Below are 19,762 nucleotides of genomic sequence, written 5' to 3'. Positions count from 1 at the left end.
TCAGTGAAACTTCAATATATGATGGGGTAAGAAGCCTAGTTCTTAATAGCAGGGATTGGCCAAGAAACTTGGCGGCGGAGCAGGCATACACGGGTCGGGGTCCAACCTTAGGATTCTTAGCGCTGTAGAGCTGCACCGTGTCCCCAGTAGCTTCCAAAGAGGTTTGATCCATCTCTGGCAGGCAAACAGTACATGTGCTATAGTTTCTATTGAGGGTTGGCACGCAGAGCCGGACGGGTTTACATTTTATATCAGCCGTTAACACCCTTATTGGATGTTCTAACTCTCATTCATCACTTATGGAGTTTTCCTCTTTATAGCAGGAATCCCTACAGGGAGGAGGAGCAGAGAGAGTCAAAGGAGTAAGGTTCTGGGGGTGGTTTTGCAGCTGCGGTGAATGCTAATGCATGAGGACAGAAGCCACAGTCCTGCAGCATGAGCAGGAGACACAGCTTGAGAACATCTAGACCGTGACCTGCGAACATCATACCACCAAGGTCAACAAGCCTCCCTCCTGATAAATCATCATACCACCAAAAACAAGAAGCCTTCTGTGCCACCATCATACCACTGAGGTCAACAAGCCTCCCTCCTGATAAATCATCATACCACCAAAAACAAGAAGCCTTCTGTGCAACCATCATACCACTGAGAACAACAGGCCTCCCTCCTGATAAATCATCATACCACCAAAAACAAGAAGCCTTCTGTGCAACCATCATACCACTGAGAACAACAGGCCTCCTGTGCAACCATCATGCAACTGCAAACAATAAGAATTCTGTGCAACCATCATACCACCAAGAACAGCGAGCCTCCTGCGAAAGCATCATACCACCATGATCAACAATCCTCCTGCGCAACCATCATACCACCAAAAGCAATAAGCCTCCTGTAGAACCATCATACCACCAAGAACAACAAGCCTCCTGTGCAACTATCATACCACCAACAACATCAAGTTTCATGAGCAAACATCATACCACCGAGAACAACGAGCCTCCTGGGAACCCATTGCACCACCATGATCAACAAGCCTCCTGGGCAAACATAATACCAAAAATAACAGCAGGCCTCATGCCACCATCATACCACTGAGAACAATAAACCTCCTGGGCAACCATCATACCACTGAGAACAATAAACCTCCTGGGCAACCATCATACCACTTAGAACAACAAGCCTCCTGTAGAACCATCATACCACCAAAAGCAATAAGCCTCCTGTAGAACCATCATACCACCAAAAACAACACGTCTCATAAGCAAACATCATACCACCGAGAACAACGAGCCTCCTGTGAACCCATCGTACCACCATGATCAACAAGCCTCCTCCTGGTCGAACATAATACCACCAACAACAGCAGGCCTCATGTGCAACCATCATACCACTGAGAACAACAGGCCTCCTGTGCAACCATCATGCAACTGCAAACAATAAGAATTCTGTGCAACCATCATACCACCAAAAGCAATAAGCCTCCTGTAGAACCATCATACCACCAAGAACAACAAGCCTCCTGTGCAACTATCATACCACCAACAACATCAAGTTTCATGAGCAAACATCATACCACCGAGAACAACGAGCCTCCTGGGAACCCATTGCACCACCATGATCAACAAGCCTCCTGGGCAAACATAATACCAAAAATAACAGCAGGCCTCATGCCACCATCATACCACTGAGAACAATAAACCTCCTGGGCAACCATCATACCACTGAGAACAATAAACCTCCTGGGCAACCATCATACCACTTAGAACAACAAGCCTCCTGTAGAACCATCATACCACCAAAAGCAATAAGCCTCCTGTAGAACCATCATACCACCAAAAACAACACGTCTCATAAGCAAACATCATACCACCGAGAACAACGAGCCTCCTGTGAACCCATCGTACCACCATGATCAACAAGCCTCCTCCTGGTCGAACATAATACCACCAACAACAGCAGGCCTCATGTGCAACCATCATACCACTGAGAACAATAACCCTTCTGTGCAGCCATCATACCACTGAGAACAATAACCCTTCTGTGCAGCCATCATACCTCCAAAAACAACATGCGTCCTGTGCTGTCCACTGCCTGTAGCTCTGCTCCAGGCCTCTGCAGGCCCTAAGGTCTCATCTGAGTACCAGAGTCATGAAGACAGCACCGGCAGGGTGTCCATCCATCTAGCTGAGATTGAGGTATTACCTCCACATTTTGATTTAAGAGTCAATCAGTTGAGCTTGCACAAGGTGTGAGCTGTGAGCCAGGCCCCCACCACAGGGAATCGGAGAAAGATCTCCTGCAAAGACACATTGAGGACAAGAGGGGCCAAAATTGAAGCTGTGGTACTCTGCATCTGGACTGTTCGGTGGCGTCAGGGAAGCCTTTATTATACCACACGACGAGATCTGAGAAATTTTAACACGAAGACTATTATATCCTTTTACATTGACGTAACCCCCCCAGAAACCCATTGTGGTTTGGAATTATCACCACATTAATAAATACTCTCTTCGCATTAACTAGCCTTGAAAAAGTCACGGGACTACCACACATTTGCGATGAAACACGTGTTGGCTGTAGAGGATTACTCTTGAAGAACTGCACTTATTAAACCAAACGTGATAGAAGAGAGAAGAACTACTACTTGTTCATTATTTATGTTTGTACTCACTGGTCACACTATGTACTAAATTCACTACAATAACTAACAAGACGTGTGCTTAGGAATGTTATCTGTTCTCAAAAAACTTAGGTTTGCCCTAGGGAGTTCGGTGGTTCTCCCCTCCTTTTAGCACCGTTAAACGATTGCTCAAATCATAATACTTGGTGTGAAGATTCCTCGTGGCGCCAATATACCTAAAACATGACACCACTATCCGGTTAATCTCTCAATATTGAAGCTGTGGTCTGGGGTAAGCAGCTCGTGTCCGGCCCGGGGAAGCAGCAAAAGTGACTACAGTTTAGGAGCGCGTTTCTCGAATTCATACTGTGGCCAATGTGGAGCAGAGTGTACGATGCACAACACGTTGGGGACACAGGGATTCTTTTTAGTGCCCCACAAATGATTTTTACGTATCAGTGTATTTACCTTGTCTGGTGAGCCCTCATGTCCCTGTTTGCTTGTGATCCTTGTTTGCAGGCCACCTGTGTCTATTATTGCCAAAAGGTCCATCTCGCTGCGGCAGTAGGCATGGGTCCTAAGGGCTACCACTTCTCCGCTGATGCCGCCCCTCGGTTTGCGTTGGCACAGCATAGCAAAACTTGCAAACTTTTGGCGTGCTCATGTTTAGCATGTTAAAAGGTATTAAAACTGGACAAATGTATTTCCTCTTTTCTGACCTCCAAGTCCTTGTGAGGGTAGTGACAGACACGTTGGGGCAGATTTATTACTTTCTGGTGCAAAGCGGGGCAGATACTAAACTCTGCTGTTCAAGGGGGAGAAAGCCTCGCAGAACCAGGTTTATAACAAGCATTTGCAATGCAATAGGTCTCGCATTTACACCAGTTTGAGCTATTGGCATTGTAAATGACAATGCCTTTTATTTATGTTTTGGTTTTTAAAACATAAATAAAAGGCATTGACAATTAAAATACTAATAGCTTAAACTCTCGCAAGTGCAAGACATGTTGCATTACAAATGCTTGTTTTATTTGTAAAAGCAAATTCCCGCTTTGAGATTTAGGTTTTGAAAATAAGAAGAGAAAATGAAAGTGTACAGCACGGTGTTGTCCTGTTGACAGAGCTGCTCAGCACATTTTCAATGCATTTACAGGAAGTGCCCTAAAGGAGGTTCCTCTAAATGCAAGAGGGGTCTGCAGAGCCTGTGGACATCTCGAAATGTGGCAGGCAGAGTCCTCTCAGTATGGCGGGAGTATGTTCCTACACCATGGCAACGGTTCTAACTCTGTCTGCCAAAATCAGGCCCTTGGTTTGTGGGGTGGTGTACCATAGCTGGGAAAGGTGGACATATCAGGTGGGAACTGGCCAAATCAGATGGGCTCATTCACACAGTGGTGAGCGTCAGTGTTCAGGAATTGATATATTGTTGGAATGAGGCCCCTGCTCATTGACATGTTCTGGAAGCATCTGAAGGTATTTCCGATGCTATTGAACGTTTGCTTCGATCAAGCACACTAGGCCCTATCTTGGTTCAGAAATATAAATGGTCCAAGTCGTGCTTTGATCTTCATATTGCCCGTGAACACACACTTGACGATAAAGACGTTGTTTTGATGTTAAGGTGCTGCAAACAAACTCTTCTAGAAAGGCGGGGCCGGCATCGGCCATGCCGAATGTATGGTGGGCGTGCCGGCCCCCGATGACCATACTGAGGCGGGCCTGTCGCGCGTTTTAATGACGCGACAGGTGCGCCCCTGCCATTAATTGGTCACGGTCTGGGGCGTGACCCGGAAGAGATCTAAAGCACTTCCGGGTCACGCACTTTGGCTAACGCCAGGCCAGTTAGAACTGGCCTGGCTGGAATCGGGGCGATAAAAGGCTGGGGAGCGGCGAGGTCTGCCTCTTTGCTCGCTGCTCCCTCAGCCTGCCACTAGTTATACCAGCCTCATCAGGAGGCTGTAATTTAATTTCCTCTGCACCGGTCCGCTTATACACGTATGCATTGTATGCCGGGGTTTGCCACAAAGTTTCTATACACCTTTGTGCTCATACATGTTTGCACAATAATGTATTGTATCGCACAGTACCGCTGCACCCATGTGCCAGTGCACTTGTACTTGGATATCCGTTTGGCGTCACACAGTACCGTCGCACCCCTGTGCATGTACAATGTGGCATTATATGCCAAGGGTTTGTCACGCGGTATCTCTGCACCCTTGTGCCTGTGCACTTACACAGTGAGATGTCCAGGCAGGGTCGCACATTACTGACGTCCTTGGGCTTGTAAAATTAAGCAGGCTATTCCTGTGTTGTTGCACCGGGCCAGCTCCCCCTGGGGCTGGTGCACATTTAGGGCATTTGGATGCCTATGTTGTCAGACAGTACCGGTGAACAATTGGGTGCGAACAGTATAAAAGCACCCTAAGCTGGGGGTGTGTGTGGATTGGCGGGGTACAGTCTCACGAAGTAGCGCTGACTTGTGAATTGTGTTTGGTCATCTACAAGCAAAAGGCACTAATCATTGATGTTTGATTTTAATTTATGTATGACTGGATCCACGCTTGATGCCTGGGAAGTGCTCCACACTGCTATGACTGCGAGATGTGGACAACCAAGGGGACCGGTAGATCTGAAACGTGAATGGCAAGCGACGGCATCAAGTGTGACGGGCGATCAATTCAAGGGCTCAATCGGTGCCAACATGAGACGGTGCGGCCCATGCACTATAGTTAAAGTGTATAGGTATGTCAACCATTTGTTGTTGCCATTTGTGGTAAGCTAACAGTACGCTGCCTTACAGGTGTATACCTTGCCAGTTTGACCGGAACACAGGTATTACTGGCGGATGCGACACATCAACACCCTTGTCGTGAAACGGTTATCTGCCATTATGGCGCCTGTGCTCGCGGGCGCCTGTGGTAGCGGACACTGCGCAATGTTGGGATGCTCCGTAGTAGGATGATAGGCTTGCACGGAGCCTATCCCAGAACATAGTGGTCAGGTGTAGGTAGTTCACAGTTTCCATGGGAGATTTTTAGGGGGCCTGTAGGGCACTACCTGGGTAGTCTTCCAATGGTGCAGCTACATCGGAAGTGAGTATCAGGGTCTGGGGCAATGTGTTACATCGTGATGCTATCAATCAAGGCCATGTAGTGGTAACACTACTCACTGAAGGGTCGACACGTCTATGCCAGGGCTGCTCCTCGGCAGAGACTGCAGAGCTTCCAATGGAAGGGAAGGGAACCTGAGAGGGCATGGAGCCACTCGAAAAATTTATTAGCAAAGTGAGAGGCTAGCTACGGTTTTACACCTGCAGACTATAGTAAGTAAGGAGGGAAATCTTGAGGGAGAATCTTCTTGCCTAGTTAGTGAGGTGGAGGGACAAGGCATGACCTTTCTGGGTGATTTGGGTGGGGGCCTGATAGTCGGGCAACTATGCAGGCCTGTGGCGGTAAGGTCATGATTGGTGAGCAGTAAATTGAAGGTCCTTAGGGGGCGGCGCCATTCTTGAATGACAAGTGGTCTCTCCTAGAACTCCTGGGGTAGTTACAGCCGGTTGGCTGTATGGGTGCGGGGAAGGGAGAGTTACGCTTTCCGGTAGGCTGCTTGGCCACCCCGCACGTGCACAATGGCGCAAATAAACGGCGCATAACTGCAAGGGCCTCATTATGGAGATAATCTAGAGGACGTACGGGGGTGACCTGGGGGGAAGTACCCTCACGGGGAACGGGCCCTCTGCGCATGCGCACTCCGGCTGGAGGGCGGGCATAAGGGCGTGCGGGGGTGACCTGGGGGGGAAGTACCCCTCATGGTGAACAGGCCCCCTGCGCATGCGCACTCCGGTTTGGAGTGCGTGCATAATAGGATATGGATCGGGCGCCAGTTTTTGACCTTGCCGTAGGCTCACAATAGGGATATGCAAAAAATAAAATAATTGAATATTGTTATTATGATTATTGATGATGGTATGTTTAGATTTGGATAGAAAAACCTTGTATTAGAGATATGTTAAGGTTAGCCATCTGACATCTGCACCTACCAATGTAATCAATGTAATGTAATGGTTTTCTGCGTATTGTGTAAATATTGTATATTAAATTTGTTTTAAAAATTTTATGTAAATAAATACGGCCGGGGGGTTTACGACCCCCTAATCCAAAATTCTTCTCATGTCATCTTGATATTGACGGGGGAAGAGGGGGTCTCGGTAGTACCTGGCCATATAGAAAGGCGGGGCCGGCATCGGCCACGCCGAATGTATGGCGGGCGTGCAGCCCCCCGATGAACATACTGGGGCGGGCCTGTCGCGCGTTTTAATGACGCGACAGGTGCGCCCCTGCCATTAATTGGTCACGGACTGGGGCGTGACCCGGGAGAGATCGAAAGCACTTCCGGGTCACACACTTTGGCTAACGCCAGGCCAGTTAGAAGGCCTGGCTGGAATCGGGGCGATAAAAGGCTGGGGAGCGGCGAGGTCTGCCTCTTTGCTCGCTGCTCCTTCAGCCTGCCACTAGTTATACCAGCCTCATCAGGAGGCTGTAATTTAATTTCCCCACCCACCGTCCCCTAAAAGCAGGGTTTTGCAGCGTGTATTGTTGGGAATTTTTATTTTCAGGTTGAAATGATTGTTTATCATATGTGTGATGAATCTTCTTTCCCATTGTATTATGAGGTTTTTTCCTTACACAGGTGTTGGACCCGGCCTCGTGGCGTGGTCTTAACCCTCTTGGATTGTGCTCGTCCCCCGCACCGGCCTACACGGGCCGCCCTTTCAGGCCGCCAGGGACCCCTCCTTCCTTCGAGGCCCCCTTTGGATTGTACCCGTTTTCCTACACCCGCCTCAGCGGCCCCCTTTTCCAGGCCGCACAGGGATCCCTCATCCCTTCGGGGTCCCCCCCATGCTTGCTCCACGCCCCAGCCCACGCAGCCCGGCTCCCTCCGGCCTCGGCCCCAGCGAAGCCCCGACATCGAGGCACCAAGATCTGGCCAGGGGGCACCGCATGGCCACTTCACCACTCCCGGAGGGGGAGAGTTTCGATGGGACCCCCACCGTCCCTCAACACCTAGGTGCGATCGTCCTCCGGCCTCCCCGGGCCTGGCGCCTCTCCCGCTGGGCGTCTGGCCTCTCCCAGCCCGGCCTCTCCGCCCCCCCAGGCGCAAGGGTCCGGACATCAAAGGGCTCCAGACCTATATCTGGGGCAACCCCGCAATGGGACAGTAGTTGTATCCCGGAGTCAAGAGCCCTGCTGATGGAATCGCGGCTGACCCTACGGAGAAGAACTCTTGCTGACACTACCACGAGCCCTGCTGACTGCGTCGCGGCTCCACCTTATTGAGACAAGGAACCTCACTGAACATCGGAGCCCTGCTGACGCTGTCGCGGCCCAACCTCGCTGAAACCTCCACCAGAGCCCTGCTGACGTCGTCGCGGTCGAGCTGAACTGAACCACCTTAAGAGCCCTGCTGACCTAGTCGTGGCTAAAGCTCCACGAACTGATCGCCAGAGCTCTGCTGACGCCGTCGCGGCTCGACCACTCCGAGACCCGGAGTTCCTCCAGCTTGAGGATCAAGAACTGGGCCTAAGGTACCCTCGTACCCAGCTGCTACTAAAGACTGTCCCGCTACCCCGTCCCCACCAAAGACTTTGAGACTCTTGCGGATCCCTCGATCCCCCCTTGTATATATCGATAACCGTAACTTCCTAAATGCTGATAAAGAATTGCTCGTCTTGATAAACATCCTCGAGTCCTGTGTGGTGGTGTTACTGTGCTAGTACGGAATAGGAGAAGGACCTCTCCTAGGAGGCTTCTCAGCAGTGCTCGGCTACTTCGTACAGTGAGGGGGGCCCCCCTGGGTGGTCTCTCCGACCCCCCCCCGAGGTCCGCCTTCCAACATTTGGTGGCCAGCGACGGGATCCGAGCCGAACGCAGATCGTACAAGCAAGTAACCCACTCGCTATCCATCCAGACGAACAGAGACCATGGAGTTCCAACCAGAACGATTGGAAGAGTTAAAACAGTTCTGCAAGGACAAGGGCATTACGACCACCGGCCTAGGTACCAAGGAAGAGATGCAGAAAGCCCTGAGAACCTGGATAGAGTCCGAGGCGGGTCCCTCCCAGAGTGAAGGTCCCCTGCCCCTGAATGCAGCCACGCCACCAGCACCGACCCCAGCGAACGAAGGGAGAAACAGCCTGGAAACCGGCCTCTCCGCGGAAGAAATACGAGAGCGGGAGAAGGTCCGGACCCATGAGCTAGAGCTCGCTCGACTTCGGCTGGATGGCGAACTCCTGCTGGCCGAAAAGAAATTGGCCATGGAACAGCTACGACTACAAGAGGAGATAGAGGAGAAGAAACGGCATCGAGAACTAGAAGAGAAACGGCTACTCCTGCTGGCGGAGAAAAAGTTGGCCTTGGAGCAACTACGGCTGCAGGAGGAAATCGAAGAAAAGAAACGGCATCGAGAACTAGAAGAGAAAAGGCTGACCCTCGAACACGAGCGGGGCCTCAAAGAACTCGAGCTCAAGGCCCAGAAGGGGGAGACCGGCACCCCCAGCAATAGAGACGTTCTGCTGCCCACCGAAGCCAAGGTCCATATTCCCAAAGATGTCGTCAAGGAGTACTATAAAAACGACGAAATCCAGCAGTGGTTTAAGGCGTACGAGGTGGCCATGACCTCCCATCGGGTACCCCGGAAGGATTGGGGTGCCGGCCTATGGGGTCGGTTCCTTAGCGAGGGCCGAGACACCCTACTCCAGCTCCTGGAAGAGGTGATGACCTCGTACGACCATATGAAGGAGGCCCTGCTCACCCGCTATGGACTAACCGCGGAAATGTACCGCAAGCGTTTCAGAGACTGCAAGAAAATCCCCGGTACCACGTGGGTAGAGTATGTTGACTTTTTCAGCAGGGCCCTAGAAGGTTGGATCAAGGGGAGCAAGGTCACCACCTACGGGCAGCTGGTCGACCTCATTATTTGGGAACACCTCTCCAACAACTGCTTCGTGGAGCTAAGGCAACACCTCTTCGACAGCAAGCTGACCGAGCCGCGGAAGCTCGCCGCCGTGGCCGATCGATGGGTCAACACCCGAGTCCCCCGGAGCTCGATGGGGGAGTACCAGCGAAACCCCACCGGACCCCCCCGCCATCGCGGCGGGGGAGGAGGGTCGAACAGGAATCGGGACATCCCAGCCGGGCCGCCCCGGAGTCCGCCTCGGGGGCCGCCTCAGCAACACACCTCCCCAAACCTAGTCCGAAGAGGGACGACGCCAGCCAAAACCGGACCCCGGCCCACGATAACCTGCTACGGCTGCCAACAAACAGGACACTATGCCAGCGACCCTGCCTGCCCCCTGAACCGACGAAGGGGGACCAGCGGGCCCCCGCCCCGACAACTAGCGGCTGCCGCCCTGGGAGAAGGGGAGGAAGAGGAAGAACCCCTCGACGGGGGGTCCACTGAGTGGGAGCCGGTGGCCATGTCCCTGGTCTACCTGGGCAGCAGAGAAATGGTGCCCCGAACACCCATCCCAAGCAACACCCAGAAATACCAACAGTGGGTCACTATCAATGGACGATGGGCCGAAGACCTCCGTGACACCGGAGCCAGTGTCACCGCTGTCCGCTGCCACCTGGTGGCCCCCGAACAGATCCTGCCGAATGTGCTATGCCCCGTCCGGACGGCCGACAACAGCGAGAGCATGTGCCAGATGGCCCAGATTCCCTTTGAATGGGGAGGGGTGACGGGCATGCTGAAGGTGACTGTCCGCGACGACGCTCCGGTGGACTGCCTCCTGGGGAACGACCTCGAGAGTTCCCCCTGGGCTCAAGTGGAGCGGCGAGAGCATCTCCGAATGCTAGGACTACCCGAATGGGCCTGCGCCACCACCCGGTCCATGGCCGCCCAGGCCCCCCGTTCATCCATGGCCGCCGACACCGTCGAGCCCGAGGGGCCCGTGCCACCACCTGCCTCTAGCAAGGAAGACGCGGACACCGATGCCAGATCCACGGTGCCCCCCGGACGAAATCGCCTCTCTCGGCACACTCCCGGAGCTTGCCCAATGGCGCCACGACGGGGGCCCCACCAGAGAACAGTTCTTGCAGGAACAGAAGACCTGCCCCTCCCTTGAAGGAGTCCGGCAGCAAGCGGCCTCGCAGGCCAACGATGACCAGACCGGAACCCACTGGGTCTATTGGGCCGAAGGACTACTGTACAGCGAGCAGAAGACTGCAGAACTGGGGGCCAGTCGAGTGCTGGTGGTCCCCCTCCGATTCCAGGAGTTCCTCCTTAACCTGGCACATGATGTGCCCCTCGCCGGGCACCTGGGGCAGGACAAAACCTACAGCCGCCTGGTGACCCACTTCTACTGGCCCCGGATGCGGAGGGACGTGGACAACCACTGCCGGTGCTGCCAGACCTGCCAAGCCAGCGTCAAGACGGGGGGACGGGTCAAAGCCCCTCTCCAGCCCTTCCCAGCAGTCAACACCCCGTTCGAACGGGTCGGAATAGACATCGTAGGGCCCCTGGACCCCCGGACCGCCCTGGGTCACCGCTTCATCCTGGTCCTCGTAGACCACGCAACATGGTACCCTGAGGCCATCCCGCTTCGAACTGTGACAGCCCCCGTAGTGGGCCGGGCCTTAATGGGGATCTTCTCGAGAGTGGGGTTCCCCCGAGAAGTGGTGAGCGACCGAGGTACGAACTTCATCTCTAAATACATGCGGTCCCTGTGGCAGCAGTGCGGGGTCACGTACAAGTTCACCACCCCATACCACCCTCAGGGGAACGGACTGGTCGAGCGGTTCAACAGAACCTTAAAAGGCATGATCAAGGGCCTGGAAGAACCCCTACGGCGGAGATGGGATGTCCTGCTGCCGTGCCTCCTGTTTGCCTATCGGGAGGTCCCGCAGAAGTCCCTGGGGTTCAGCCCTTTCGAATTGTTGTACGGGCATCCAGTCCGAGGACCCCTCAGCCTGGTCAAGGAGGGCTGGGAGACGAAGCCCCGAGATGCCCCTCCCGACGTCTACAGATACCTCCTGACCCTACGAAACCAGACCCGAAGCTTCCGAGCCCTGGCCGAAGCCAACCTCGAGGCCAGCCAAGAGGACATGAAAAGATGGTACGATCAAAACGCCTCTACCATCGAGTTTGAGCCGGGCCAGCAAGTCTGGGTCATGTCACCGGTTGACCCCTGCGCCCTCCCGGACAAATGGACCGGGCCCTTCAAGGTGGTGGAGAAGAAGAGCCCTGTCACCTACCTGATCGACATGGAGTCTCCCTGGAACCCCCTCCGGGTTCTACACGCTAACCGGCTCAAACCCCACTTTGCCCGGACCGAACTAAGCCTACTGCTAGCGACTGACGACGGGGGCGAAGGCGACTCCGAGCCCCTACCCGACCTCCTGCGGACCAGCGACCACGACGGGACCATCGAAGGTGTCCAACTCGCCTCCTCCCTGACCCCGGAACAGCACCACGACTGTCAGCAACTGTTGCAGCCCTTTGCGGCCCTCTTCTCCCTCACTCCGGGGGTGACTCCATGGTGTGTCCACGAAGTCGACACTGGGAACAGTCCCCCCGTGTGACACAGAGCCTACAGAGTACCCGACCGGGTGCGGGCCTGCATCCAGGCTGAGGTGGCGAAGATGCTGGCCCTCGGGGTCATCGAGCCCTCCGACAGCCCGTGGGCCAGTCCCGTCGTCCTGGTGCCAAAGGCCGCCGCACCAGGCACCCCCCCGGAGCTACGATTTTGTGTGGACTACCGGGCCCTGAACGCTATTACCAAGACCGATGCCCATCCTCTTCCCCGGGCCGACGAGCTCATCGACCGCTTAGGGGCAGCCCGCTACCTGAGCACTTTTGACCTCACCGCCGGGTACTGGCAGATCCAGCTCACCCCCGGTGCCCAAGAGAGATCCGCTTTCTCCACCCCTGATGGGCACTACCACTTTCGGGGGATGCCCTTCGGCATGAAGAACGCCCCGGCCACCTTCCAGAGACTAGTGGACAAGGTCCTGGCCGGGCTAGAGGCCTTCAGGGCGGCTTATTTAGATGACATTGCCGTATACAGCAGCCACTGGGCTGAGCACCTGGGGCACCTCAAAGCGGTCCTGGCCGCCCTCCAAAGGGCCGGGCTCACGATCAAGGCCAGCAAATGCCAGATAGGCCAAGGATCGATGACCTATCTGGGCCATCAAGTAGGGAGCGGTCAGGTGGCTCCCCTCCAACCGAAAGTTGATGCCATCCAGGCGTGGGAACCCCCCACCACCCAGACAGCTGTCCGGGCCTTCCTGGGCCTCACCGGGTACTACCGGCGATTCATCAGAGACTATGGGAGCATTGTCGGCCCCCTCACAGAGCTCACGTCAAAAAAGCAGCCCAAGAAGGTACACTGGACCCCCGCTGCCAGACGGATTTGAGACTCTCAAAATGGCGATGTGCACTGCCCCCGTGCTACAGGCCCCTGACTACAGCAAGGAGTTCGTGGTGCAGACGGACGCCTCCGAATATGGAACTGGGGCCGTCCTGTCCCAGGTAGATTCGGAGGGACTCGACAGACCCGTGGCCTTCATCAGCCGACGGCTGCTGCCCCGGGAGCAGCGGTGGAGCACCATCGAGCGGGAGGCCTTCGCTGTAGTGTGGGCCCTCAAGAAACTCCGGCCCTATCTCTTCGGCACCCACTTCCGGGTCCAGACCGACCACCGGCCCTTGCGGTGGTTAATGCAAATGAGGGGCGAGAACCCCAAGCTGCTGCGATGGTCCATCTCGCTGCAAGGGATGGACTTCTGTGTTGAACACCGGCCCGGCAATGACCACGCCAACGCCGACGGCCTGTCCCGCTTCTTCCGCCTCGACGAGGAGAACCCCCAAGGAAATGGGTGACTCTCCCTTCCTTCGGCTGGGGGGGACGCCTGTTGGACCCGGCCTCGTGGCGTGATCTTAACCCTCTTGGATTGTGCTCGTCCCCCGCACCGGCCTACACGGGCCGCCCTTTCAGACCGCCAGGGACCCCTCCTCCCTTCGAGGCCCCCTTTGGATTGTACCCGTTTTCCTACACCCGCCTCAGCGGCCCCCTTTTCCAGGCCGCACAGGGACCCCTCATCCCTTCGGGGTCCCCCCCATGCTTGCTCCACGCCCCAGCCCACGCAGCCCGGCTCCCTCCGGCCTCGGCCCCAGCGAAGCCCCGACATCGAGGCACCAAGATCTGGCCAGGGGGCACCGCATGGCCACTTCACCACTCCCGGAGGGGGAGAGTTTCGATGGGACCCCCACCGTCCCTCAACACCTAGGTGCGATCGTCCTCCGGCCTCCCCGGGCCTGGCGCCTCTCCCGCTGGGCATCTGGCCTCTCCCAGCCCGGCCTCTCCGCCCCCCCAGGCGCAAGGGTCCGGACATCAAAGGGCTCCAGACCTATATCTGGGGCAACCCCGCAATGGGACAGTAGTTGTATCCCGGAGTCAAGAGCCCTGCTGATGGAATCGCGGCTGACCCTACGGAGAAGAACTCTTGCTGACACTACCACGAGCCCTGCTGACTGTGTCGCGGCTCCACCTTATTGAGACAAGGAACCTCACGGAACATCGGAGCCCTGCTGACGCTGTCGCGGCCCAACCTCGCTGAAACCTCCACCAGAGCCCTGCTGACGTCGTCGCGCCTCGAGCTGAACTGAACCACCTTAAGAGCCCTGCTGACCTAGTCGCGGCTCAAGCTCCACGAACTGATCGCCAGAGCCCTGCTGACGCCGTCGCGGCTCGACCACTCCGAGACCCGGAGTCCCTCCAGCTTGAGGATCAAGAACTGGGCCTAAGGTACCCTCGTACCCAGCTGCTACTAAAGACTGTCCCGCTACCCCGTCCCCACCAAAGACTTTGAGACTCTTGCGGATCCCTCGATCCCCCCTTGTATATATCGATAACCGTAACTTCCTAAATGCTGATGAAGAATTGCTCGTCTTGATAAACATCCTCGAGTCCTGTGTGGTGGTGTTACTGTGCTAGTACGGAATAGGAGAAGGACCTCTCCTAGGAGGCTTCTCAGCAGCGCTCGGCTACTTCGTACAGTGTGGGGGGCCCCCCTGGGTGGTCTCTCCGACCCCCCCGAGGTCCGCCTTCCAACAACAGGTTGCGTATTGTCGTATTTTAGTGCTATGCCTTGGTCAGGCGGTAAGGTCATGATTGGTGAGCAGTAAATTGAAGGTCCTTAGGGGCCGGCGCCATTCTTGAATGGGGTCGCCCAAGGGGGAGGGACAAGTGGTCTCTCCTAGAACTCCTGGGGTAGTTACAGCCGGTTGGCTGGATGGGTGCGGGGAAGGGGGAGTTACGCTTTCCAGTAGGCTGCTTGGCCACCCCGCACGTGCACAATGGCGCAAATAAACGGGGCATAACTGCAAGGGCCCCATTATGGAGATAATCTAGAGGGCGTACGGGGGTGACCTGGGGGGGAAGTACCCTCACGGGGAACGGCCCCTCTGTGCATGCGCACTCCGGCTGGAGGGCGGGCATAAAGGCGTGCGGGGGTGACCTGGGGGGGGAAGTACCCCTCATGGTGAACGGGCCCCCTGCGCATGCGCACTCCGGTTTGGAGTGCGTGCATAATAGGATATGGATCGGGCGCCAGTTATTGACCTTGCCGTAGGCTCACAATAGGGATACGCAGAAAATAAAATAATTGAATATTGTTATTATGATTATTGATGATGGTATGTTTAGATTTGGATAGAAAAACCTTGTATTAGAGATGTGTTAAGGTTAGCCATGTGACATCTGCACCTACCAATGTAATCAATGTAATGTAATGGTTTTCTGCGTATTGTGTAAATATTGTATATTAAATTTGTTTTAAAACTTTTATGTAAATAAATACGGCCGGGGGGTTTACGACCCCCTAATCCAAAATTCTTCTCATGTGATCTTGATATTGACGGGGGAATAGGGGGTCTCGGTAGTACCTGGCCATACTGCCAGGGAGGCGCAGGTCCGCGACAAGGCATGGGAGGATCTGTGTCGAGCTAGTATTTCAGAAATCAAGGTGTATTCTTACAGTTTGCCATTGCCAACAGCTCCTATTTTCATGAAGGGCCTGTTGTCCAATTAGTTTCCAACATAAATGAGTTCATCTCTTAAGTAGTATGTATAGATCTAAGAAAATGAGCATTAATAAGACAGTAATGTCATCTACAAAGAGCATGGTGTTTCATATACAGGAGGTAATTCAATAAGTTCATGAGTGCTTCTCTGGGAAATCACGGGACCAGACAATATTTCTTTAGATTTATTTAAGCACAAAATGGATTTGTGGGCCCTGTGGTGACTGATGACCTGAATGCCAGCAAATAGTTTCTCCATATCAAAGTCGGGATCAGAATCTATTGCAATTCCAGTCTTTAAAAAAGCCAATAGGTCTCGGCAATGCGAGAGCTATTGGCTTTTTCAATGTTAAGGCCTTTTAGCCAAGTAGCCCAAGAGCACACAGTATAGCAGGGAGGCCCTAATTTACAATTTTTTTCTGGTCTACCCCTTTATTTTTGTCTATTTTCTTTTTCGTAGAAAGGGCATTATGATAGCTGGAATGACATTACTAAGCAGGATGCTAAAATAGAACCAGGTTCGAGTCTGGGCGTAGGCTCAAAATCTTGTGATCCTGCGCATCTCCACTGCCTAAAAAGATGAACAGAACCTTGTGTAATGCAGCAGTTGCTCGTGTAAAGTGCTACAACACCTTTGGGCTGAGTTTGCACTATATAAAACTGCAAAACTAATAATGATTTGTCTGTTTACGACCATGGATTAGATGAGAAACTGGGATTTGTTGGTTTGCGAAATTAGGAAACTAGTAAATTCTATATTTGGCACTAACTTTTTGAGGTTAAAGTATCGTTTGCTTTAAAATGGTGAATGCTTTTGCTCGACTTTTAGTAAGGGGGTTTTCAAAGTGCTACCAGAGGCATTTTGGTGGCCTCAAGCTTGCATGCATGTGCCCGTGAACGCGCGCGCCGCCATCTGTCTTTCCTCCTGTCACGGGTCATTAAGTGCACTGCGATCGCGATCACTTTCACTTTCGCGCACAATTCCCGATCTTGTTTCTCTCAATGTCTCTGCAGGACCTCAGGCAATGCCTTTCTCTTACTGACTCCTGCGTGTCGAGCAGTACCAGTGTTTACCCGCTTATTCCCTCCCGCTGTAGAGCTTGCTGCGGCTACAAATCCACGAAAGCATTAATTTTTCCACAACATGATCGCCTTTATACCATGTTTATTTGTAGAATTAAACAAAAATCTAGATTCTCATGCTGTATCTTATTCTGCCATCTAGTGGCTGATCTTTATTTATTTATTTTATTTACTTCATTTGTAAAGCGCTCTGTCACCTAACAGGCATCCTGGCGCTAGCACACTTAGAGTACAGTGTAAAAAAATGTGCCAGAAAAAAAACAGACAACTTACTAGACTTTGGGGAACAACCAGGTTTTTAGTCTCCTTCTAAAAAGGAGATCACTGATTTGTCTCAGTTCCAATGGGAGTCCATTCCAAAGTCTAGCAGCTGCTACACCAAAGGTACTTCCACCCGATTTAACTTTCCTGAACCTTGAAGTCTTAGCCAGTCTCGCCGACGAAGAGCGGAGGCTTCTAACTGGAACATACCACTCAAACTTCCTCTGCATAGAGATTGGTCCCAGCCCATGCAGGGCTTTAAACACTAAACAGAGGGACTTAAACTGAATCCTCTGTCCCGACGGGAGCCAATGCAATTCTGCCACGGCCAAAGAGGAAGAGGACCTTCTGGGCCAGCCTAAGACTAGCTTGGCTGCCGTTGACTGAATCTTGAAAAGTCTGTCCAGAAGAAATTTGGAGATTCTAACAAAAGGGCATTGCAGTAATCTAATCTGCTTAGGATGGTGCTTCGTGCCACTAGCACACGCGCTTGGGGAGGCAGCAGTGGAAAGATTTTCCGCAGAGATCTAATAATAGCCGCAGAGCTGCCCACTGTTCTAGTAACGTGAGCCTCCATTGTAAGTTTATTGTTGAACATAGCACCCAGGTTAAGGACCGTTTCAACTGGTCTAACCACGGTCGAAGTTTCGCTGGGCAACACAGAGGGAACCCTGTCAGCCGAACAATAAAGCACCACGGTCTTACCCGCATTAAACTGCACCGAGTTTCCCTTCAGCCCCAGAGCCGTGTCACGCAGGCAGTAGTGAAACACTTCCAATGAGGTCGACTGATCTCCCTCCAAGGAGAGAATCAGCTGCGTGTCATCTGCATAATTTACGATGTTGATATTATTCTCTTTGATGACCGCAATCAGGGGTTTCATATAGATATTAAATAAAGTAGGGCTAATTGCCGAGCCCTGTGGCACGCCATGTGAGATATTAGTAAAGGCAGATTGGTAAGGGCGGAGGGACACTGCTTGCTTTCTGTCTGATCTTTAAAAAGCAACTTAGTAAATGTTTTTACTTGTCGATTTTACGTGATGGTTTATATGGCAAATGCTGACGTCGACAATAAGCCACACAACGAATAACATAATCACCATCTTTTAATTGTAGTTTACTCCTTCGGAAACAATCTTTTGTATTGATTTTCCGCGGTAATCGGGGAAATCCAGCTACTAAGGATACATGTGCTAGATTGTTAATGTTTCTTTACTTATCATGCAAGATGTTACATGTGCCGCCAAAAGCTTACTCCACCATAGTTGCACCCCTTGTTGTGATGCCATTCTATAATGGAAATGTAGCCTCAATTGACATTTGCAAGATGGTGACGTGGTTTTATGTTTACACTGCACTTCTACTACATATTACTACATGGACTTTAACACACGCCACGAGCAGTAGCAATTTAAAAACAGTCTGTCTGACAGATACTGGATTTCGAAAACAAAAAATTGATTTGCGTGACCGTTTTTTAAACATTTCCTCAACAGGTCCTATTAAGGGGTTAATATCCCTTTTTAGGGCACCGAGGGCTTATTTGAACTCCCATCCTTCTGTAGCTCCTGGTCTGACCAGATTCTGTGCCATAATTACCACGAAGTACGCGGAAGTCACCTTAATAACATGACTCAGCGCTTTATAAAAGTCCATTAATAAATAAGTGAATAACATTTGGTATCTGCTCCTCGTACTTCTGGCTCATCTCCCTATGTGGAACACGGCTTTGCAATCATTCAAGACACAATATGCAAATCTGGAATAGATGCATGCTGCCAGAAGGAAGACTTGCTTAGCTGTAACCATGGATTTGAAGCTTGGTGACATTCTAGATTCACATGAACACCCTGTCCCAGGTGAAGAGGAATGAAAACTAGCTATGCAGTCATCAATCTTCAGATATAGTTGCATTACAGTTCATCCGTGCACTAGTCCTCGAGCGCACATAGAATCTAAAGAAAGCTGATATCTTGTAGGTTTAGGCTGATGTCATCATGACTCATAGAGGGCCAGATGTACTAAGGTTCCCGTTTACATTTGTTAAATAGCCACTCCATAGGAATCACTATTTAAAAAAAGCAAAAGGATATGTACAACATTTGCTAATCCCTAATAGCGATTGCTACAGATTAGGAATCGCTATTAGGGAACCGCAAATAGGAAATGCCAGTGAATTCCCGTCTATGGATGAAATAGGAAATGGTTTGCATTTCCTAAGTTGTGATTTCCTAATAGGAGATCGCAATCTAAGAAGTGCAAAGCCAAGGGTGCCTCTGGACTTAAGGCCCCCCTGGAGCCACCCCGAATTTCCTATTGCACCTATTAGTGCACATATGCCCGAGGGGCATATGTGCGCTTCATGTCACAATAAAAACAAGCATTGGCATAGCCAATAGGTCTCGCCTTTGGGACCTTATAAGTGTTTAGCCATGCAACACTTGATGTTGTTGCACCAAGGATATTGTGCTGCATAACTAAACGCTTTTAAGGTCCCAAAGGTGAGACCTATTGGCTATGCCAATGCTTGTTTTAGGGGGTGGTGAGCACCTTATAAAGACTGCTTGGGATCGTAAAAATGCATTGTTGGAATTTTCCGAAGCCGGACTTTGATTGGACCTGGACTGTGTGGAGGAGTGGAAGAGGGTTAGAGGGAAGATGAAAGCCCTGCTTGTGGGAATGTGCAACAGCAGTTATGCGATCTGGGGGCATA

The 19,762-nt window shown here is 52.4% G+C and overlaps 1 protein-coding gene across 1 annotated transcript in view; it reads left to right on the top strand.

Annotated features, from left to right (window-relative positions):
• The window catches only part of LOC146808851 (ly6/PLAUR domain-containing protein 3-like), a 154,538-nt gene that overhangs the window by 9,774 nt on the left and 125,002 nt on the right, over positions 1 to 19,762 (top strand). The gene's annotated exons all lie outside the window — the stretch shown is intronic.

This window comes from Triturus cristatus, chromosome 7 (genome assembly GCF_964204655.1).
Source record: "Triturus cristatus chromosome 7, aTriCri1.1, whole genome shotgun sequence".
NCBI lineage: Eukaryota > Metazoa > Chordata > Amphibia > Caudata > Salamandridae > Triturus > Triturus cristatus.
The sequence above is the reverse complement of the archived record's forward strand: the minus strand, read 5'-3'. Positions and strand labels throughout refer to the sequence as shown.